Source organism: Pongo pygmaeus, chromosome X, assembly GCF_028885625.2.
Source record: "Pongo pygmaeus isolate AG05252 chromosome X, NHGRI_mPonPyg2-v2.0_pri, whole genome shotgun sequence".
In the NCBI taxonomy this organism is placed as follows: Eukaryota; Metazoa; Chordata; class Mammalia; order Primates; family Hominidae; genus Pongo; species Pongo pygmaeus.
Window position 1 is genome coordinate 67,035,698 of NC_072396.2, and position 23,577 is coordinate 67,059,274.

The following is a 23,577-nucleotide window of genomic DNA, read 5'->3' on the forward strand; positions in this document are numbered from 1 at the left end:
ACTGCATGGAAAAGGTAAGCAAGAGGACCCCAGGAGCCCCCATCACCGGAGCAGAACATGCAGTCTTTGTTACTGAAGACTCCTGCAGTCATCACAGGCTTGATCACATCTGTGGAAGCTCCCCAAAGTCTACATACTGAGCTAATCCCAGAGGAAAAGCTGATGCTATGCCTCAACTCCAACCCCATGGCCCATGCTGCTACTACTTTGCACTATATTGGAGCTGGAGCCACTACTAGAGTGACTCCATGGGTGAACAGCTATTGCTTCTCTTTATTCCTGAAGCTCAGCCGCTTCTGCATCATGCCCACCCAGTAGTGTGCTGTCATTGAGCGGAGCTGCTGCTATGCCCTACCCACTAGAGCCAAGCTACTGGAAAGCTGTTCCATCCCCCTCATCCCAGTTGCTGGTAAACCTTCTCTTAGGGCTGAGCTGAAGTGGCACCCTAAACCCCAGGACCCAAAATCTAGATGGACCATAGAAATCATGCCCTCTAAATGCCACAGCTGATGTAGCACCCTATGCCCCAGGTCCCTCAGGCTGCCTGCACACTGGAACAGTCATGCTCCCTTGGCACTACAGCTGAGATATCACCCTGCTTCCAAGGGACCTCAGGCCTTCTGTGCACCAAAGCAGTGGTGCCACTAGCCCCAGAGCAGATGCAGCACCCCACCAGAGACTTCAGCCTTCCTGTACATCAGAGTAATTACTCCCTCTAGAACCACAACTGAGACAGTGCCCTGCTCCCAGAGGACCCCACACCTCATGCACACTGAGCAGTCACATTCTTTGGCCCTACAGCTGAAGGAGTCCCATGCTCCCCACCCAAGGACATCAGGCCTCCAGCACACTGGAGCAGTTGTACCTCTCAGCACGACAGCTGATACAATGCCCCACCCTTAATGATCCAAAGGCTACATTGACCTATGTAGCCACTTTCTGAGGCTGAGCAGACAAAGCGGCTTAAATCCCATTAAATCAGAACCTTGGCTGATTTGAGCCACCCTACCCTCCAGGCCATACATCCAGAGAATTTCACCCACCTGGAATTCAAGCAGCATCCCGTGGTCTGAGCCGCTGTTACCCTTTCTCTCCAAGAAGTAGACTCATCACTGTACTGTTCCCCCTCCCACTGGGGCCCAAGCCACAGTGGCATCTTGCCATTCCTGGATCCTTCTTGCTGCTGTACCTGGCCTCACAGATTCTAGCCTACTTTCATGTTCCACCATCCTAGAATTTAGAGTCACCCAGGAGCCTGAGCTACCACTGTGCCCTGTTGGTTCTAGGTCCCAAATTGCAGCTGTGTCCTGCTGGAGTACCCTTTCTTCTCTTGATCAATACCAGGGCCAGAAACACAACTATATCCAGTCCTCTGGGACTGAGCTGCTGGGATGTGCCTCAACAATAGACCACAAGTTAGTGAGAGAACCACAATTGGTCATGCCTTAACGAATAAACCTGCATCTCAAGTTCCAGGTGGTATAGTAGTTTTGCATGACTCTGAGCCCAGGGACCTGGCTCCACAGCCATTCCAAGCACCTGAGGCCTGAATCTCTGTTCTGTTTTAGCTGCTTGTAAGCCATGCCAAACTCAATCCCAAGAGAGATTCCCTCAGCTAAAACTCTGCACTGTGAGTAAGACAAGAACAGAAGGACCCCGAGAGCCCTTGCTTAATAATTTACACAGCCACCATCAGAGCCCCAAACTCCTGAAGCCTAGACCACTGAGGCATCCACAGTCATTGCTGATGACTACAACTGAAGAAGCAACATGGACACCACACCACTGCCCACATGAAACCAGAGCCAGAACACCTTGCTCAACTGGCACCTTCAGTTAAAAGCCTTCTCCTATGAATGCCACTCTTTAAAGTTTGAAAGACGTAACTGCATCATCAGAAACACAGACATCAACACAGGGACACAAAAAATATGAAAAAGCAAGGAAACTGAATATCACCAAAAGAATACAATAATTATTCAGTAAATGATTCCTAATAAACCAAAAATTATAAATTGCCTGAAAAAGAATTCAAATTAATGATCTTAAGAAAGCAAGATAAAAGAAAATACAAATAGACAATTCAATGAAGTCAAGAAAATAACTCATAATCTGAATAATAAATTTAACAAAGAGAAGGTATCATAAAAAAGAACCAAACAGAAATCTTGGAGCTAAAAATTCAATCAACTAAATAAAAAATATTATTGAAAGCTTCAGCATAGACTAGGTCAAGAAGAAAGAATCTGTGAAATTTTAATATAGGTCTTTTTAAATGACTCAGAAGGAAAAAAGAAAGAAAAAAATATTAAAGACAGGCTATAGGACTTATGACACACTATTAAGTGAATAAATATTTGCATTATGGTATTTACATAAGGAAAGACTCCCACAATAGATTCACCTCAATGAGGTTCTCTCCCACATTATAATCAAATTATCAAAATTCAAAGACATCACTAATCATTAGAGAAATGCAAATCAAAATCACAGTGAGATACCATCTCACACCAGTCAGAATGGCTATTATTAAAAAGTAAAAACATAACAGATGCTGGTGAGGCTGTGAAGAAAAGGAAATGCTTATACACTGCTGGTGGGAATGTAAATTAGTTCAGTCATTGTAGAAAGCAGTATGGCGATTTCTCAAAGAACTTAAAACATAGTTAGCATTCAACCCCACAATCCAATAATTGGGTATATACGCAAAGGAATAGAAATCATTCTACCATAAAGACACACACACACATACTTTATTGCAGCACTATTCACAATAGCAAAGACATAAAATCAACCTAAATGCCTATCAGTGGCAGGCTGGATAAAGAAAATGTGGTACATACATACCATGGAATACTATGCAACCATAAAAAAGAGTGAGATTATGTCCTTTGCAATAACACAGATGGAATTGGAGGCCATTATCCTAAGTGAACTAATGCAAGAACAGAAAACCAAACACTGCATATGTTTACTTATAAGTAGAAGCTAAAATATTGAGTACACATGGACACAAAGAAGGGAACAACACACACTGAAGTCTATCAGAGGCTGGACGGTGGGAGGAGGGAAAGGATTGAAAAACTACCTATTTGGTACTATACTTACCATCACCATTACCTGGGTGATGAAATAATCTATAAACCAAACACCCATGACATGCAATTTACCTATATGACAAACCAGTACATGTACCCCTGAACCTAAAATAAGTTTTTTTTTTAAACTCAAAGACAAGGCTAGGCATAGTAGCTTATGCTTATAATTCCAGTACTTTGAGAGGCTGAGACTGGAAAATCGCTTGAGTTCAGGACTAGCCTTGGAAACACGGTGAAATCCCATCTTTACAAAAAATACAAAAAAAAAAAAAAATGTTGGGCATGGCAGAACACTTGTGTAGTGCCAGCTATTCAGAAGGCTGAGGTAGGAGGATTACTTGAGCCAAGGATGTTGAGGCTGCAGTGAGCCATGATTGTGCCACTGCACTACAGCCTGGGTGACACAGTAATACTATGTCAAAAAAAATAAAAAGAAAGAAAATCTTAAAAAATAGCAAGAGAAAAGTATCAAATCACATATAAGGAAATGTCCATTAGACCATTGGGATATTCTTCACATAAACCTTGTAGAGAAGGAGAGAATGGGATGATATATATAATGTGCTGAAAGATTAAAAGTGCATCGAAGGACACTCTTTCCAGCAAAGCTGTCCTTCAGAAACGAAGGAAAAATAAAGTCTTTCATAGACAAGCAGAAGCTGAGGTAATTTGTTACCACCAGACCTGTCTTGCAAAAAATGTTTAAGAGAATTCTTCAAGTAGAAACAAAAGCTCAATAATTACTATCATAAATAAATATGAACATATAAGACTCACTGGTGGAGGTAAATATGTAGTCAAACCCAAAATACACAAATACTGTAACGGTGGTATGTAAATCATATATATCTCTAGTATGAATGTTAAAAGTCAAAATGGTCAAAATAAATAAGGCCATAATAAGTTGTTAAGGGATAAGCAATATAAAAAGATGAAAATTGTACATCAATAATGCAAATTTGGGGAAGGATGGTAAAAGTCTAGAGTTTTTGTATGTGACAGATGCTGTTATTAGATTAAAATAAATTATAAGATGTTTTATGTAAACCCCATGGTAACCATAAAACAAAAAATGCAGCAGATATACAAATAATGAATAGAGAGGGATCAAAGCTTAGAAATACAGAAAATGATTAAATCACAACAGCAGACAACAAGAAAGGAAGAAAAAAAGGAGGCATAAAGCAGCCAGAAAACCAAAAAATGCAGTAATAAGTTCTGAACTATTGATGACGGCTTTGAATGTAAATGGATTATATTGTCCAAGCAAAAGACAGACTGGCTGAATGGGTTAAAATTAAATAGGATCTAAGGGCAGAGCAAGATGGCCAAATAGAAGCCTCCACTAATTGTCCCCCACAGCAGGAAAACCAAACTTTGCAACTAGCTACACACAAAATAGCACCGCCATAAGTACCAAAAATCAGGTGACCAGTTACAGTACCTGGTTTTAAGATTACATGACTGAAAGAGGCACTGAAGAGGGTAGAAGAGACAGTCTTGAATCACTAATGTCACCGTCTGCCACCCCCCAGGAGCAGCCATGTGGTACAGAGAAAATCTCTACATGCGGGGGAAGGAGAGCACAGCAACTGAGGAACTTGGAATTGAACTCTGTGCTGCCCTGTAGAGAGAAAGAAGTGCTGGGCTCAGCAGGTGCCCATGAGTGGGCAACTCATGGAAGGAGCATTTGAAGCAGCCCATGACAGAGAGAAATCATCCATCCTAGCAGTTGGAATTGAGATGCTCTGGGATACTAGGTAAACGTGAAAGGCAGTCTAGGAGAAAAGAACTGCAATTCCAAAGCAAGTCCTAGTGCTGGACTGGGCTTAGAGACAAAGGACTAGAGCAGCACATAACTTAGGGAGACACAGGCAGAGCAGCGAAGAAAGTGTTTTCACCACCTGTCCCTCAATCCCAGGCAGCGTAGCTCACAGCAACAAAAATAACACCTTCCTTCTACTTGAGGAGAGAAGTGGGAAAAGTAAGAGGACTTCTTGTTGCATCTTGGATACTAGCTCAGCCATAATAAGATAGGGCCCCAGGCAGAACTGTGACAGCTTAGCTCTTGAACAACATTTCTGGACACATCCTGGGCCAGAAGAGAACATGGTTCCTTTTAAGGGATGATGCCAGTCCTGATAGAATTTATCGCCTGCTGATTAATGAGACTCTGGGCCCTGAATAAATAACAGCAATACCCAGGTCACATGTCATGGGCCATGGGTGAGACTCAGATGTGTTGGCTTCAGGTGAGACCCAGAACATTCCCAGCAGTGGTGGCTACAGTGAGAGACTCCTTCTGCTTGAGAAAAGCAGAGGTAGAAGTAAAGGGGACTTTGGCACCTTCAGTATCAGCTCAGCCACAGTGGGGTGGAGCACCAAGCAAGCTCTTGGGGTCCCTAGCTTCAGGCCTAGGCTTTTGGACAGCATTTCTGGGCCTGTCCTGGGTCAGAGAGGAGCCCAATGTCCTGAAGGGTGAGTCTCAGGCCTGGCAGCATTCACCACAAACTGACTGAAGAGCCTTTGGGCTTTAAGTGGACATTGGAGGTGGTCAGGCAGAATTCCTCAGGAAGCAATGATGGTAGTGGCCACTGGGAGGTACTTCTCAGCCTGTAGAAAAGGGAGAGAAAAACAATAAGGACGTTGACTTGTAATTTGAGCTTCAAGCTTAGCTTCAGTAGAATAGACCAGGAAGTAGATTTCTAAGGTTTTTGATTCCAATCCCTGGCTCTCAGACAAGATCTCTGGACCCAACAGAGGCCTGGCAGAACTTGGTGCTCTGAAGGGAAGAATAGAAACATGGTTGGCTTCACCATCGGCTGATTGTACAGAACGAGGGACTTGAGTGAACATAGGTGGTAGCCAGGTAGTGGTTACAGCAGGCCTTGTGTGAGACCAAGTGTTATACTGCTTAAGTTCTGACCCATTGCAGTCCCATTGGTGGTGGCCAAAGGGGTGCCTGCATCATCCCACCAACAGCTTCAGGTGGGTCAACATAGAGAGAGTGACTCAGTTTGTTTGGGAGAAAGTAAAGGAAGAGAACAAGAGTCTCTTCTTGGAAATCCAGAGAATTCTTTCAGATCTTATCCAAGACAACCAAAGTGGTACCTCTAAGAGACTGTAAGAACCACAGCATCACTGGGCTTGGGGCACAAGTCACTTTGAATATCTAGAAAATCTTTTCAAGAAAGATGGGCAGAAACAAGTCCAGACTGTGAAGATTGCAATAAATGCATAACTCTTCAATGCCCAGACACCAGTGAACATCCCCAAGCTTCAAGACCATTCAGGAAAACATGACCTCACCAAATGAACTAAATAAGTCACCAGGGACCAATCCTGAAGAAACAGAGATATGGAATCTTTCAGAAAGAATTCATAATAGCTGCCTTGAGGAACTTCAAATAAACTGAAGATAACACAGAGAAAGAATTTAAAATTCTGTCAGATAAATTTAATAAAGAGATTGAAATAGTTTAAAAGACTCAAGTATAAATTCTAGAGTTAAAAACTGCAAGCCTCATACTGAAGAATGCATCAGAGTCACTTATTAGCAGACTAGATCAAGCAGAATAAAGAATGAGTGAGACTGAAGACAGGTTATTTGATAATACACAGAGGAAACAATAAAAAGACTACCAGCAATAAAGCAACACCAACAAGATCTACAAAATAATCTCAAAAGGTCAAATCTAAGGGGTATTGCCTTTAAAGAGTAGGTAGACAAATGGAGAGGGATAGAAAGTTTATTCAAAGGGGTATATCAGAGAACTTCCCAAATGTAGAGAAATATATCAACATTCAAGTATAAGAAAGTTATAAAACACCAAGCAGATTTAACCCAAAGAAGATTACCTCAAGGCATTTAATAATCAATCCCAAATAACAAGGATAAATAAAGGATCCTAAAAGCAACACAAGAAAAAAAGAAAAAAAAAATAGATAACATACAATGGAGCTCCAATGCATCTGGCAGCAGATGTTTCAGTAAAAGCTTTACAGGCCAGGCTAGAGTGGCATGACATGTTGAAAGTGCTAAAGGAAAAAGAAATACTTTTACCATAGAATAATATATTCAGTTAAAATATCCTCCATGCATGAAGGAGAAATAAAGACTTTCCCAAACAAAAGCTGAGGAATTTCATCAACATGAGATCTATCTTACAATAAATGTTAAAGGGAGTCATTCAATCTGGAAGTAAAGAATTTTAATGAGCAACAAGAAATCATCTTAAGATGCAAAAGTCACTAGTAATAGAAAGCACCCAGAAAAACACAGGCTAATATAACACTGTATTTGTGGTGAGTAAACTACACTTATAAGTAGAAAGACTAAATCAAAAATAATAACTACAACATTTCAATACATAGAAAGTACAAGAAGACATAAAGAGAAACAATAAAAAGATAAAAAATTGTAAGATGAAAGTGTGGAGTTTTTATTTGTTTTCATTGTGTGTGTTTGTTTATGCAATCAGTGATAAGTTGTCATCATTTACAATAATGGGTTATAAGACAGCATTAGAAAGCCTCATGGTAACTTCAAATAAAAAACATACAACAGATACACCAGAAACTAAGATGCAAGAAATTCAATCATATAACTAGAGAAAATCTCCTTCACTGTAAAAAAGATAGGAAAGAAGAAAAGGAAGAGAAGACCACAAAACAACCAGAAAACAAGAAATGGGCAGGAGTAATTACCTACTTACCAATAATAACACTGAATGTAAATAAACTAAACTCTAATTAAAATACATAGAGTGGCTGAAAGGATTTTTAAAAAATACAAGACCCAATGATCCATTGCCTACAAGAAATACACCACCTATTAAGATACACATAGACGTTTTTTTTGGAGCCAAGATGGCCGAATAGGAACAGCTCCGGTCTACAGCTCCCAGCGTGCGCGACACAAAAGACGGGCGATTTCTGCATTTCCATCTGAGGTACCGTGTTCATCTCACTAGGGAGTGCCAGACAGTGGGCGCAGGTCAGTGGGTGAGTGCACCCTGTGCCAGCCGAAGCAGGGGCGAGGCATTGCCTCACTCGGGAATCAGAAGGGGTCAGGGAGTTCTGTTTCCAGGGGTGACAGACGGCACCTGGAAATTTGTGCCACTCCCACCCGAATACTGTGCTTTTCCGACGGGCTTAGGAAACGGTGCACCAGGAGATAATAGCCCGCACCTGGCTCAGAGGGTCCTACACCCATGGAGTCTCACTGATTGCTAGCACAGCAGTCTGAGATCAAACAGCAAGTTGGCAGTGAGGCTGGGGGAGGGGCGCCCGCCATTGCCCAGGCTCGCTTAGGTAAACAAGGCAGCCAGGAAGCTTGAACAGGGTGGAGCCCACCACAGCTCAAGGAGGCCTGCCTGCCTCTGTAGGCTCCACCTCTGGGGGCAGGGCACAGACAAACAAAAAGACAGCAGTAACCTCTGCAGACTTAAATGTCCCCGTCTGACAGCTTTGAGGAGAGCAGTGTTTCTCCCAGCACGCAGCTGGAGATCTGAGAACGGGCAGACTGCCTCCTCAAGTGGGTCCCTGACCCATGACCCCTGAGTAGCCTAACTGGGAGGCACCCCCCAGCAGGGGCAGACTGACAGCTCACACGGCCAGCCAGGTACTCCAACAGACCTGCAGCTGAGGGTTCTGTCTGTTAGAAGGAAAACTAACAGAAAGGACATCCACACCAAAAACCCATCTGTACATCACCATCATCAAAGACCAAAAGTAGATAAAATCACAAAGATGGGGAAAAAACAGCAGAAAAACCGGAAACTCTAAAAAGCAGAGCTCCTCTCCTCCTCCAAAGGAAAGCAGTTCCTCAACAGCAATGGAACAAAGCTGGATGGAGAATGACTTTGATGAGCTGAGAGGAGAAGGCTTCAGACGATCAAATTACTCCGAGCTACGGGAGGATATTCAAACCAAAGGCAAAGAAGTTGAAAACTTTGAAAAAAATTTAGAAGAATGTATAACTAGAATAACCAATACAGAGAAGTGCTTAAAGGAGCTGATGGAGCTGAAAACCAAGGCACGAGAACTACGTGAAGAATGCAGAAGCCTCAGGAGCCAATGCGATCAAATGGAAGAAGGGTATCAGCCCTGGAAGATGAAATGAATGAAATGAAGCGAGAAGGGAAGTTTACAGAAAAAAGAATGAAAAGAAATGAACAAAGCCTCCAAGAAATACGGAACTATGTGAAAAGACCAAATCTACGTCTGATTGGTGTACCTGAAAGTGACAGGGAGAGTGGAAACAAGTTGGAAAACACTCTGCAGGATATTATCCAGAAGAACTTCCCCAATCTAGCAAGGCAGGCCAACATTCACATTCAGGAAATACAGAGAATGCCACAAAGATACTCCTCGAGAAGAGCAACTCCAAGACACATAATTGTCAGATTCAACAAAGTTGAAATGAAGGAAAAAATGTTAAGGGCAGCCTGAGAGAAAGGTCGGGTTACCCTCAAAGGGAAGCCCATCAGACTAACAGCGGATCTCTCGGCAGAAACCCTAGAAGCCAGAGGAGAGTGGGGGCCAATATTCAACATTCTTAAAGAAAAGAATTTTCAACCCAGAATTTTATATCCAGCCAAACTAAGCTTCATAAGTGAAGGAGAAATAAAATACTTTACAGACAAGCAAATGCTGAGAGATTTTGTCACCACCAGGCCTGCCCTAAAAGAGCTCCTGAAGGAAGCACTAAACATGGAAAGGCACAACCGGTACCAGCCACTGCAAAATCATGCCAAAATGTAAAGACCGTCGAGACTAGGAAGAGACTGCATCAACTAATGAGCAAAATAACAAGCTAACATCATAATGACAGGATCAAATTCACACATAATAATATTAACCTTACGTGTAAATGGACTAAAAGCTCCAATTAAAAGACACAGACTGGCAAATTGGATAAAGACTCAAGACCCATCAGTGTGCTGTATTCAGGAAACCCATCTCACATGCAGAGACACACATAGGCTCAAAATAAAAGGATGGAGGAAGATCTACCTAGCAAATGGAAAACAAAAAAAGGCAGGGGTTGCAATCCTAGTCTCTGATAAAAGAGACTTTAAACCAACAAAGATCAAAAGAGACAAAGAAGGCCATTACATAATGGTAAAGGGATTAATTCAACAAGAAGAGCTAACTATCCTAAATATAGATGCACCCAATACAGGAGCACCCAGATTCATAAAGCAAGTCCTGAGTGACTTACAAAGAGACTTAGACTCCCACACATTAATAATGGGAGACTTTAACACCCCACTGTCAACATTAGACAGATCAATGAGACAGAAAGTCAACAAGGATACCCAGGAATTGAACTCAGCTCTGCACCAAGCAGACCTAATAGACATCTACAGAACTCTCCACCCCAAATCAACAGAATATACATTTTTTTCAGCACCACACCACACCTATTCCAAAATTGACCACATAGTTGGAAGTAAAGCTCTCCTCAATAAATGTAAAAGAACAGAAATTATAACAAACTATCTCTCAGATCACAGTGCAATGAAGCTGGAACTCAGGATTAAGAATCTCACTCAAAACCGCTCAACTACATGGAAACTGAACAACCTGCTCCTGAATGACTACTGGGTACATAACGAAATGAAGGCAGAAATAAAGATGTTCTTTGAAACCAACGAGAACCAAGACACAACAAACCAGAATCTCTGGGATGCATTCAAAGCAGTGTGTAGAGGGAAATTCATAGCACTAAATGCCCATAAAAGAAAGCAGGAAAGATCCAAAATTTACACCCTAACATCACAATTAAAAGAACTAGAAAAGCAAGAGCAAACACATTCAAAAGCTAGCAGAAGGCAAGAAATAACTAAAATCAGAGCAGAACTGAAGGAAATAGAGACACAAAAAACCCTTCAAAAAATTAATGAATCCAGGAGCTGGTTTTTTGAAAGGATCAACAAAATTGATAGACCGCTAGCAAGATTAATAAAGAAAAAAAGAGAGAAGAATCAAATAGATGCAATAAAAAATGATAAAGGGGATATCACCACCGATCCCACAGAAATACAAACTACCATCAGAGAATACTACAAACACCTCTATGCAAATAAACTAGAAAATCTAGAAGAAATGGATAAATTCCTCAACACATACACCCTCCCAAGACTAAACCAGGAAGAAGTTGAATCTCTGAATAGACCAATAACAGGAGCTGAAATTGTGGCAATAATCAATAGCTTACCAACCAAAAAAAGTCCAGGACCAGATGGGTTCACAGCCGAATTCTACCAGAGGTACAAGGAGAAAGTGGTACCATTCCTTCTGAAACTATTCCAATCAATAGAAAAAGACGGAATCCCCCCTAACTCATTTTATGAGGCCAGCATCATCCTGATACCAAAGCCGGGCAGAGACACAACCAAAAAAGAGAATTTTAGACCAATATCCTAGATGAACATTGATGCAAAAATCCTCAATAAAATACTGGCAAACAGAATCCAGCAGCACATCAAAAAGCTTATCCACCATGATCAAGTGGGCTTCATCCCTGGGATGCAAGGCTGATTCAATATATGCAAATCAATAAATGTAATCCAGCATATAAACAGAACCAAAGACAAAAACCACATGATTATCTCAATAGATGCAGAAAAGGCCTTTGACAAAATTCAACAACGCTTCATGCTAAAAACTCTCAATAAATTAGGCATTGATGGGACGTATCTCAAAATAATAAGAGCTATCTATGACAAACCCACAGCCAATATCATACTGAATGGGCAAAAACTGGAAGCATTCCCTTTGAAAACTGGCACAAGACAGGGATGCGCTCTCTCACCACTTCTATTCAACATAGTGTTGGAAGTTCTGGCCAGGGAAATCAGGCAGGAGAAGGAAATAAAGGGTATTCAATTAGGAAAGGAGGAACTCAAATTGTCCCTGTTTGCAGACAACATGATTGTATATCTAGAAAACCCCATTTTCTCAGCCCAAAATCTCCTTAAGCTGATAAGCAACTTCAGCAAAGTCTCAGGATACAAAATCAATGTACAAAAATCACAAGCATTCTTATACACCAATAACAGACAAACAGAGAGACAAATCATGAGTGAACTCCCATTCACAATTGCTTCAAAGGGAATAAAATACCTAGGAATCCAACTTACAAGGGATGTGAAGGACCTCTTCAAGGAGAACTACAAACCACTGCTCAATGAAATAAAAGAGGATACAAACAAATGGAAGAACATTCCATGCTCATGGGTAGGAAGAATCAATATCATGAAAATGGCCATACTGCCCAAGGTAATTTACAGATTCAATGCCATCCCCATCAAGCTACCAATGACTGTCTTCACAGAATTGGAAAAAACTACTTTAAAGTTCATATGGAACCAAAAAAGAGCCCGCATCACCAAGTCAATCCTAAGCCAAAAGAACAAAGCTGGAGGCATCACACTACCTGACTTCAAACTATACTACAAGGCTACAGTAACCAAAACAGCATGGTACTGGTACCAAAATAGAGATATAGATCAATGGAACAGAACAGAGCCGTCAGAAATAATGCCACATATCTACAACTATCTGATCTTTGACAAACTTGACAAAAACAAGAAATGGTGAAAGGATACCCTATTTAATAAATGGTGATGGGAAAACTGGCTAGCCATATGTAGAAAGCTGAAACTGGATCCCTTACTTACACCTTATACAAAAATCAATTCAAGATGGATTAAAGACTTAAACGTTAGACCTAAAACCATAAAAAACCCTAGAAAAAAACCTAGGCATTACCATTCAGGACATAGGCATGGGCAAGGACTTCATGTCTAAAACACCAAAAGCAATGGCAACAAAAGCCAAAATTGACAAATGGGATCTAATTAAACTAAAGAGCTTCTGCACAGCAAAAGAAACTACCATCAGAGTGAACAGGCAACCTACAAAATGGGAGAAAATTTTCGCAACCTACTCATCTGACAAAGGGCTAATATCCAGAATCTACAATGAACTCCAACAAATTTACAAGAAAAAAACAAACAACCCCTTCAAAAAGTGGGCAAAGGACATGAAGAGACACTTCTCAAAAGAAGACATTTATGCAGCCAAAAAACACATGAAAAAATGCTCACCATCACTGGCCATCAGAGAAACGCAAATCAAAACCACAATGAGATACCATCTCACACCAGTTAGAATGGCAATCATTAAAAAGTCAGGAAACAACAGGTGCTGGAGAGGATGTGGAGAAATAGGAACACTTTTACACTGTTGGTGGAACTGTAAACTAATTCAACCCTTGTGGAAGTCAGTGTGGCGATTCCTCAGGGATCTAGAACTAGAAATTCCGTTCGACCCAGCCATCCCATTACTGGGTATATACCCAAAGGACTATAAATCATGCTGCTATAAAGACACATGCACACGTATGTTTATTGCGGCATTATTCACAATAGCAAAGACTTGGAACCAACCCAAATATCCAACAATGATAGACTGGATTAAGAAAATGTGGCACATATACACCATGGAATACTATGCAGCCATAAAAAATGATGAGTTCATGTCCTTTGTAGGGACATGGATGAAATTGGAAATCATCATTCTCAGTAAACTATCGCAAGAACAAAAAACCAAACACCGCATATTCTCACTCATAGGTGGGAATTGAACAATGAGAACACACGGACACAGGAAGGGGAACATCACACTCTGGGGACTGTTGCGGGGTGGGGGGAGGGGGGAGGGATAGCACTGGGAGATATACCTAATGCTAGATGACGAGTTAGTGGGTGCAGCGCACCAGCATGGCACATGTATACATATGTAACTAACCTGCACATTGCGCACATGTACCATAAAACCTAAAGTATAATAATAGTAATAATGAAAAAAAAGAAAAAATATAGGCTTAAAAAAAAAAGGTACACATAGACTAAAAATAAGGATATGAAAAAAGATATTCCATGACAATGGAAACTTAAACAGAGCAGAAGAAGCTATACTTATATCAGACAGAAAAAATTTCCAGAAAAACCTATAAGAAACAAAGTTCATTATATGATAAAGGAATCAATTCATCGACAGGATACAACAATTGTAAATATATATGCACCCAACCCTGGAGTACCAGATATATAAAGCAAATATTATTAGAGTTAAACAGAGAGAGACAGATTTCAATACAATAATAGCTGGAGAGTTCAACACCACATTTTCAGCATTGGACAGATCCTCTAGACAGAAAAGTCAACAAAGAAATATCTAACTTAATTTGCACTGTAGAACAAATAGACCTAAAAGATATTTATAGAACATTTCATTGAAGGCCTGCAGAACCCACATTCTTCTCCTCAGCACATAAATTATTCTCAAGGATAGACCATACATTAGGTCACAAAACAAGTCTTAAAACATTCAAAAAATTGAAATATCAAGAATCTTCTCTGACTACAATGAAATAAAACTAGAAATCAATAACAAGAAGAATTTTGCAAATTATACAAATACATTGCAATTAAACAAGATTCTCATGAATGACCTGTGTGTCGATGAACAAATTAAGAAGGAAATTTAAAAATTTCTTGAAACAAATGATAAAGAAAACACAACATACCAAATCCTATGGAACACAGTGAAAGGATTACTTAGAGGAAAATATAGCTATAAGTGCCTATATTAGAATGAAGCAAAACTTCAAATAAGTAACCTAATAACACATCTTAAAGAACTAGAAAAGCAACAGCAAAAAAACCCAAAATTAGTAGAAATACATAAATAATAAAGATCAGAGAAGAAACAAATAAAATTGAAAAGAATAAATGATACAAAAAATAAATAATATGAAAAGTTAGTTTTTTTAAAAGATAAATCAAATGGACAAACTGTTAGCCAGGCTAACTAAGAAAAAAAAGAGGAAATCAAAATAAATATAAGCAGAGATTTAAAAATTCAAATAATTGATAGTGGCTACTATAAACAACTATATGCCAATAAATTGGAAAATCCAGAAGAAATGGATAAATTTCTAGACACATACAACCTACCAAGATTGTGCCATGAATAAATCCAAAACCAGAACAGACAAATGACAAGTAATAAAATGGAAGCCACAGCAAAAAGTCTCCCAATAAAGAAAAACCCAGGACTTGATGGCTTCACTGCCAAATTCTACAAAACATAAGGAACTAATACAAATACTACCGAAACTAATCTGAAAAATAGAGGAGGAAGAAATACTTTCCAACTCCTTTTATGAGGGTTGTTTTATTCTGATACCAAAACCAGACAAAGACATATCAAAAAGAAGGCCAGGGGCGGTGGCTCATGCCTGTAATGCCAGCGCTTTGGGAGGCCAAGATGAGCAGATCACGTGAGGTTAGGAGTTCAAGACCAGCTTGGCCAACATGGTGAGACCCTGCCCCTACTAAAAATATAAAAATTAGCCATGCATGGTGGCGGGTGCCTGTAATCCCAGCTACTCGGGAGGCTGAGGCAGAAGAATTGCTTGAACCCAGGAGGCGGAAGTTGCAATGAGCTGAGATCATGACATTGCACTCCAGCCTGGGTGACAAGAGCAAAACTCCATATCAAACAAACAAACGAACAAAAACCTACAGGCCAATATCCCTAATGAATATTGATGCAAAAATGCTCAAGAAAATACTAGCAAAACAAATTCAATAATACATTAAAAAATCATTTAACATGACCAAGTCAGATTTATCCCAGGGATGCAAGGATTTGTCAATATACACAAATCAATCATTGTAATACATCATATCAACAAAAGGAAACGCAAAATCCATATGATCATCTCAATTTATTTTGAAAAAGCATTTGATAAAGTTCAACACTTCTTCATGTTAACCACTATTTAAAAAACTGGGTATAAAAGAAACATACCTAAACATAATAAGAGCCATATATGACAGACCCACAGCTAGTATTATACTGAATGGAGAAGAACTGAAAGTCTTTCCTCTAAAATCTGAAACATGACAAGGATGCCCATTTTCACCACTGTTATTCAACACAGTACTAGAAGCCCTCACTAAAGCAATCAGAAAGAAATAAAGGGCATCCAAATTGAAAAGAAAGAATTCTTACTATTCTTACTTGCAGACGATATAATCTTACATTTGGAAAAATCAAAAAGAGCTCAAACAACTCCTTAAGAATAAATTGAATAATCTGATTTAAAAATAGGCTAAACAGCCAGGCGTGGAGGCTCACGCCTGTAATCCCAGCACTATGGGAGGCTGAGGTGGGCTAATCACGAGGTCAGGAGTTCGAGACCAGCCTGGCCAACATGGTAAAACTCCATCTCTACTAAAAATAGAAAAAATTAGCTAGGCGTAGTGGTGGGCACCTGTAATCCCAGCTACTCAGGAGGCTGAGGCAGGAAAATGGTTGAACCCGGGAGGCAGAGGTTGCAGAGAGCCGAGATCACGCCACTGCCGGGACCACAGAGTGAGACTCTGTCCCAAACAGAAAAAAAATAAAATAAAATAAAAAATGGGCAAAACTGCATTTTAGGTGGCCTGTGGGGGCGCCATCAAAGTGAGGAGGAGGCAAGAACTGCTTCCACTGCTGCTTATTTTTTTTTTTTTATTTTTTATTTTGAGACAGAGTCTCGCTCTGTCACCAGGCTGGAGTGCTGTGGCGTGATCTCAGCTTACTGTAACCTCTGACTCCCTGGTTCACGCGATTCTCCTGCCTCAGCCTCCAGAGTAGCTGGGATTACAGGCACGCGCCACCACGCCCAGCTAATTTTTGTATTTTGGGTAGAGACAGAGTTTCACCATGTTGGCCAGCATGGTCTCGATCTCCCGACCTTATGATCCGCCCGCCTCAGCCTCCCAAAGTGTTGGGATTGCAGGCGTGAGCCACCTCCCCCAGCCTGCTTACTCTTTTTCAGTGCAGCCGAAGAAGCGGGAGTGTGAGCCGCTCGAGAGTGGGAGGCGAAGGGGGAAGGCCAGGGAGAGGCGCAGGAGCCCTTGCGGCCATGTGCGCGCCTTCCTTGTCTTGTGTGCTTCGCGAGGTAGAGCGGGCTCACAGCAGCGGTGGGGATTACTTTGCTGCTAGTTTCGGTTTGCAGCATGCCGCGGGTGTAGTCTCGGTGGTGACGGAGACGGTAGCACTGTGTCGGAGGAGTTCAGCTGGGACAGGGCGGCGGCGGCAGCAACCGCGGCGGTAGGCGGCTTGGTGGGCGAGCAGGAGGGAGCTATGGTGGTGGCGGCACAGGAGGCAGCAGCAGTGGCGGGAAGCAGAGCCGCGATCGGGGGCTGAACCGAGTCTGGAGGCACCAAAAGGGGCAGCGCCAACTCGGAGGGGGCGAAGATAGGCGCCAGTAAGAACTAGGAGGATGAAGGCCATTCAAACTCCTCCCCACGACACTCTGAAGCAACGACGGCACGGCGTGAAGAAGGGAAGATGTTTATAGGACACTACAAGGAAAAATCTGAAGGACTACTTTTCCATTTTGATAAAGCTGTAGAGTGCACCCATCACAGGGCGATCAAGGAGTTTTGGCTTTTTAAAGAATCGGAGAGTGCAGATAAGGTCATGGATCAAAAAGAACATAAACTGAATGGGAAGGTGATTGATCCTAAAAGGGCCAACGTCATGAAAACAAAAGAGCCATCTAAAAAAATTTTTGTTGGAGACCTTTCTCCAGACACACCTGAAGAGAAAATAAGGGAGTACTGTGGTGGTTTCAGTGAGGTGGAATCCATAGAGCTCCCCATGGACAACAAGACCAATAAGAGGCTTGGATTCAGCTTTATTATCTTTAAGGAAGAACCAGTGAAGAAGATAATGAAAAAGAAATACTACAATGTTGGTCTTGGTAAATGTGAAATAAAAGTAGCCATGTCAAAGGAATAATATCAGCAACAGCTATAGTGGGGATCTAGAGGAGGATTTGCAGGAAGAGCTCCTGGAAGAGGTGGTGGCCCCAGTCAAAACTAGAACCAGCGATACAATAACTATTGGAATCAAGGCTATGGCAACTATGGATATAACACACAAGGTTATGGTGGTTATGGAGGATATGTCTACACTAGTTACAACAACTACTATGGATATTGTGATTATAGCAGCAGAGTGGTTATGGGAAGGTATCCAGGGGAGATGATCATCAAAATAGCTAAAAAACATACTAAATTATTCCATTTGCAACTTACCCCCAACAAGTGGTGAAGCAGTATTTTCCAATTTGAAAATTCATTTGAAGGTGGCTCCTGCCACCTGCTAATAGCCGTTCAAACTAAATTTTTTGTATCAAGTTCCTGAATGGAAGTATGATTTTGGGTCCCTCTGAAGTTTAATTCTGAGTTCCCATTAAAAGAAATTTGTTTTCATTGTTTTATTTCTTAATTGCTATGCTTCAGAATCAATTTGTGTTTTATGCCCTTCCTCCCAGTATTGTAGAGCAAGTCTTGTGTTAAAAGCCTAGTGTGCTAGTGTGACAGTGTCATGATGTAGTAGTGTCTTACTGGTGTTTTAATAAATCCTTTTGTATAAAAAAATAGGCAAAACGTTTCTCAAAAGATGACATGCTATCTTGACAAAATGAGAAATAAGCATTTCTCAAAAGAAGAAATGCAAATGACAAACAGGCATATGAAAAGATGCTCAATATTACTGATCATCAGAGAAATGCAAATCAAAACTCCAATGAGATATCTCACTCCAGTTAAAATGGCTTTTATCCAAAAGCCAGGCAATAACAAATTCTGATGAGGATTTGGAGAAAAGGGAATCTTTATACACTTTTTGTGGGCATGTAAATTAATACAGTCACTATGGAGAACACTTTGGAGGTTTCTCGAAAAACTGTAACTAGACCCACCATATGTCCAGATATCCCACTGCTGGGTATATACCCAAAAGAAGATAAATCAACATATCAAAGGGATATCTGCACAACCATGTTTGTTGCAGAGCTGTTCACAATGGCCAAGATTTGGAAGCAGACAAACTGTCCATCGACAGATGAAATTATTTTTTAAATGTGCTACATATACACAATGGAGTACTATTCAGCCACAAAAAAGAATGAGATTTTGTCATTTTTAATAACATGGATGGAAGTGGAGGCCATTATATTAAGTGAAATAAGCCAGGAAGAGAAAGACACTTCTCATGCTCTCACTTATTTGTGGGAGCTAAAAATTAAAACAATTGAAATGGAGAGAGAGAATGGAAGGATGGTTCCCAGGGGCTGGGAATCATAGTGGGTGTATTTGAGGTGGGTAGTGAGGCTTGTTAATGGATACAAAAAAATAGCTAGAAAGAATGAATAAGATCTATTATTTGTTAGCAGAACAGGATGGCTATAATAAAAATAATTTAATTGTATATTTTAAAATAACTAAAAGAGTATAATTGGATTGTTTGTAGCATAAAGGATAAATGCTTCAAGGCATGGATATCCCATTTATCCTAATGTGATTATCTTGCATTGCATGCCTGTATCAAAGTATCTTATGTATCCCCTAAATATACACACCTACTATATACCAACAAAAATTAAAAATATAAGATCTAACTATATGTTGCCTGCAAGAGATGTATTTATGCTTTAAGGACACACATAGGCTGAATATGAAAGATAAAAGAAGATATTCCATGCAAATAATAACCAAAAGATTGCAAAGGTGTCTATACTTATGACTAGTAAAATAGGCTTCAAGTCATAAACTATTGCAAGATATATGTATATACATCTTCTTAATGAATTGACATCTTTATCATTAAATATTGACATTCTATATCAGTATATATATATTCTTTTTTTTAAAAAAAAAGATAAAAATGGGGTAGGGGGGCCAAGATGGCCAATTAGAAGCAGCTGTGTTCTGCAGCTCTCATGAAGAGGAATGGAAATGGATAGTGAATTCAGTGCCTTCAATTGAAATATTCAGGTTCTCACACTGGGACTGATTAGGTGGACAATTGGACCCACTGATAATGAAGGAAAGAAGGGTGGGGCAACAACCAACCCTGAGCAAAAGGAACCAAACTGGAGGAATCACATTATGTGACTTCAAATTATACTACAGAGCTATAGTAATCAAAACTGCATGATACTGGCATAAGAACAGACACGTAGACCAAAGGAAGAGAATACACAACCCAGAAATGACATGAAACCAAAGGAACCCCCACCCCTTGCTAAGGGAAGCAGTGAGTGATTGCATGACCCCACCTAAGAAACCATGCTTCTCACATGGATCTTTGCAACCCATGGATCAGGAGATACCCTCATAAGCCCACACCACCAGGGCCTTGGGTTTGATACACATAGCTGTTTGGAGTCTCAGCAGAGCAGTTGCTCAGGCTCACGCAAAGATCCAGGAGTTTTACAGACTCTGGCCCCAGGAATCCCGGCAAGGTGGGAGATCCATCTGTACATTCCTCTAGAAAGAGGACTGAAACCAGAGAGCTAAGCAGCATCATTCTTTGGGTCCCACTTCCATGGCACCTCACAAGTTAAAACCCACTGGCTTGGAATTCCAGCCACCAGTGCAACCAGCTGGAGACTGCCTGAGACGAATGAGTTCCTATGGGGAGGGGCAGCCACCATTTCTGCAGTTAGGTTGACTCAGCCATTCTAGCCTGCTGGCTCTGGGAGATCCAGGTGTTCCTGATGAGGAGGAGCACCCCACAACATAACACAGCTGCTGTACCAGATCGTGGCCAGATTGCTTAAGTGGGACCCCAATCCATCCCTCCTCACTGGGTGGGGCCTCCCAATGGGAATTTCAGCAACTCCAGCCAGGGTTATACAGACAGATTTCTGATCTTTCCTTCAGGCAGAGCCCCCAGGGGTAGGGGTGGCCACAGTCCCTGCAGTTTAATCCACTCAGTCATTTTAGCCTGCTGGCTCTGGAAAGTCTAGGTGGCCTGGACAAGGAGGAGCCCCCACAACACAGCACAGCTGCTGTGTCAGGTTGTGGTCAGACTGCTTCTTTAAGTGGGACCCCGATCCATCCCTCCTCATTGGGCAGTGGCTCCCAGTGGGAATTTCAGCAACTCCAGCCAGGGTTATATGGAAAGAACTCTGATCTCTCTCTGGGATGAAGACCAGAGAGGAGGGTTGGCCAATGTCTCTGTAGTTTAGTTAACTCAGCCATTCTAGCCTGCTGACTCTGGAGAGCCTAGGTACTCTGGACAAGGAAGGGTCCCCCCAATGCAGCACACCTTCTCAATCAAAAAGCAGCCAAGCTTCTTTTTAAAGCAAGTCCTTGATTCTTTTCCTCCTGACTGGATGAGAACTCTCAAACAGAGGTCTCCAGACACCTCCTACAGGAGTCTCCAGGCTAGCATCGGGTCAGTACCCACATGGGATGGAGATTCCAGAGAAGGAAGCAGGCTGCCATCTGTGCTTTTACACAGCAAGCACTGGTGATACCTCCAGGTAAAGAAAAATCTGAGGCAACTAGGTTCTGGAGCAATCCCCCAGCAAACCACAGCAGCTTTACATAAGAGTGACCTGACTGTTAAAAGACAAACAGACAAAATCAACAACAATAACATCAAAAAAAACCCCACAAGACCCCATTCACAGGTCAGCAACTTCAAAAATTGAAGGTAGATAATAAGATCACGAGGAGAAGAAAGAATCAACACAAAAATACTGAAAACTCAAAAAGCCAGAGTGCCTCTTTTCATCTAAATGATTGCAACACTTCTCCAGGAAGGGCACAGAAGTTGGCTGAGGCTGAGATGGATGAACTGACAGAAGTAGGCTTCAGAAGGTGGGTAATAAAAGAATTCACTGAGTTAAAGGAGTATGTTCTAACCTCAAACCAAAAAGAGCTTGTATAGCCAAGACAATCCTAAGCAAAAAGAACAAAGCTGGAGGCATCACACTAACCAACTTCAAACTATACTATAAGGCTACAGTAACCAAAACAGCATGGTACAGGTACAAAAACAGACACAAAGAACAACAGAACAGAATAGAAAACTCAGAAATAAGACTACACATCTACAACCATCTGGTCTTTGCCAAACCTGACAAAACAAGCAATGGGGAAAAGTCCCTATTTAATAAATGGTACAGGAAGATCTGGCTAGCCATATGCAGAAAATTGAAACTGGACCCCTTCCTTACACCTTGTACTAAAATTAATTCAACATACATTAAAGACTCAAAAACCCAAAACTCTAAAAACCATAGAAGAAAATCTAGGCAATACCATTCAGGACTTATGTATGGGCAAAGATTTCATGACAAAAACATCAAAAACAATAGCAACAAAACCAAAAATTGACAAATTGGATCTAATTAAACTAAAGAGCTTCTGCACAACAAAAGAAAATATCTTCAGAGTGAAGGACATATAGAATGGGAGAAAATTTTTGCAATCTATCAATCTGACAAAGGTCTAATATCCAGAATCTACAAGGAACTTAAACAAACTTATAACAAACAAACAACCCCATTAAATAGTGGGCAAAGGACATGAACAGACATTTCTCAAAAGAAGACATTATACATTTATGAAAAAAAGCTCAACATGACTGATCATTAGAGAAATGCAAATTGAAACCAGAATAACACAACCATCTCACACAAGCCAGAATGGCTATTATCAAAAAGTCAAGAAACAACAGATGCTGGTGCGTCATTGGAAAGATGAGAACGTTTCTACACTCTCTGTGGGAATGTAAATTAGTTCAACTATTGTGGAAGACAGTGTGACAATTCTTCAAAGACCTAGAACCAGAAATACCATTTGACCCATTAATCCCATTACTAGGTATATACTCAAAGGAATATAAATTATTCTATTATAAATATACATGCATGACTATGTTTATTGCAGCACTATTCACAATAGCAAGACATGGAATCAACCCAAATGCCCATCAATGATAGAGTAGATGCAGAAAATGTGGTACATATACATCACGGAATACTATGCAGCCATAAAAAGGAATGTGATCATGTCCTTTGCAGGGACATGGATGAGACTGGAAGCCATTATCCTCAACAAACTAATGCAATAAATGAAAACCAAATCCCAGATGTTCTCACTTATAAGTGGGAGCTGAACAATTAGAACATATGGACACATGGGAAGGAACAACCCACACTGGGATCTGCTAGGGGGATTGGGTGGAGGGAGAACATCAGGAAGAATAGCTAATGGATGTTGGGCTTAATACCCAGGTGATGAGTTTATCTGTGCAGCAAACCACCATGGCACACGTTTACCTATATAACAAACCTGAACATCCTGCCTATGTACCATGAAGCTTAAAATAAGAGTTGAAGGAATAAAAAGGAAAATCTATCTAAAATAAATTAATTAACCAAATTAATAAACAGATAGTATAATAAAAATAGTTGGAAGATTCAAAATTTAAAATGAAAGTAAAAATTACAACAAATGCCTCAGAAACAAAAAGGATCATAAGGTAGTAGTAAGAATAATTTTATACCAATAAGTTGAGTAACCTAGAGGAAATGCATAAA

At 40.7% G+C, this 23,577-nt stretch overlaps 1 pseudogene; it reads left to right on the top strand.

Annotated features, from left to right (window-relative positions):
• Positions 1-4,760: 4,760 nt before the first annotated feature.
• On the top strand, positions 4,761-18,532 carry LOC129024104 (heterogeneous nuclear ribonucleoprotein D0-like; annotated as a pseudogene).
• The last annotated feature ends 5,045 nt before the right edge of the window (positions 18,533-23,577 follow it).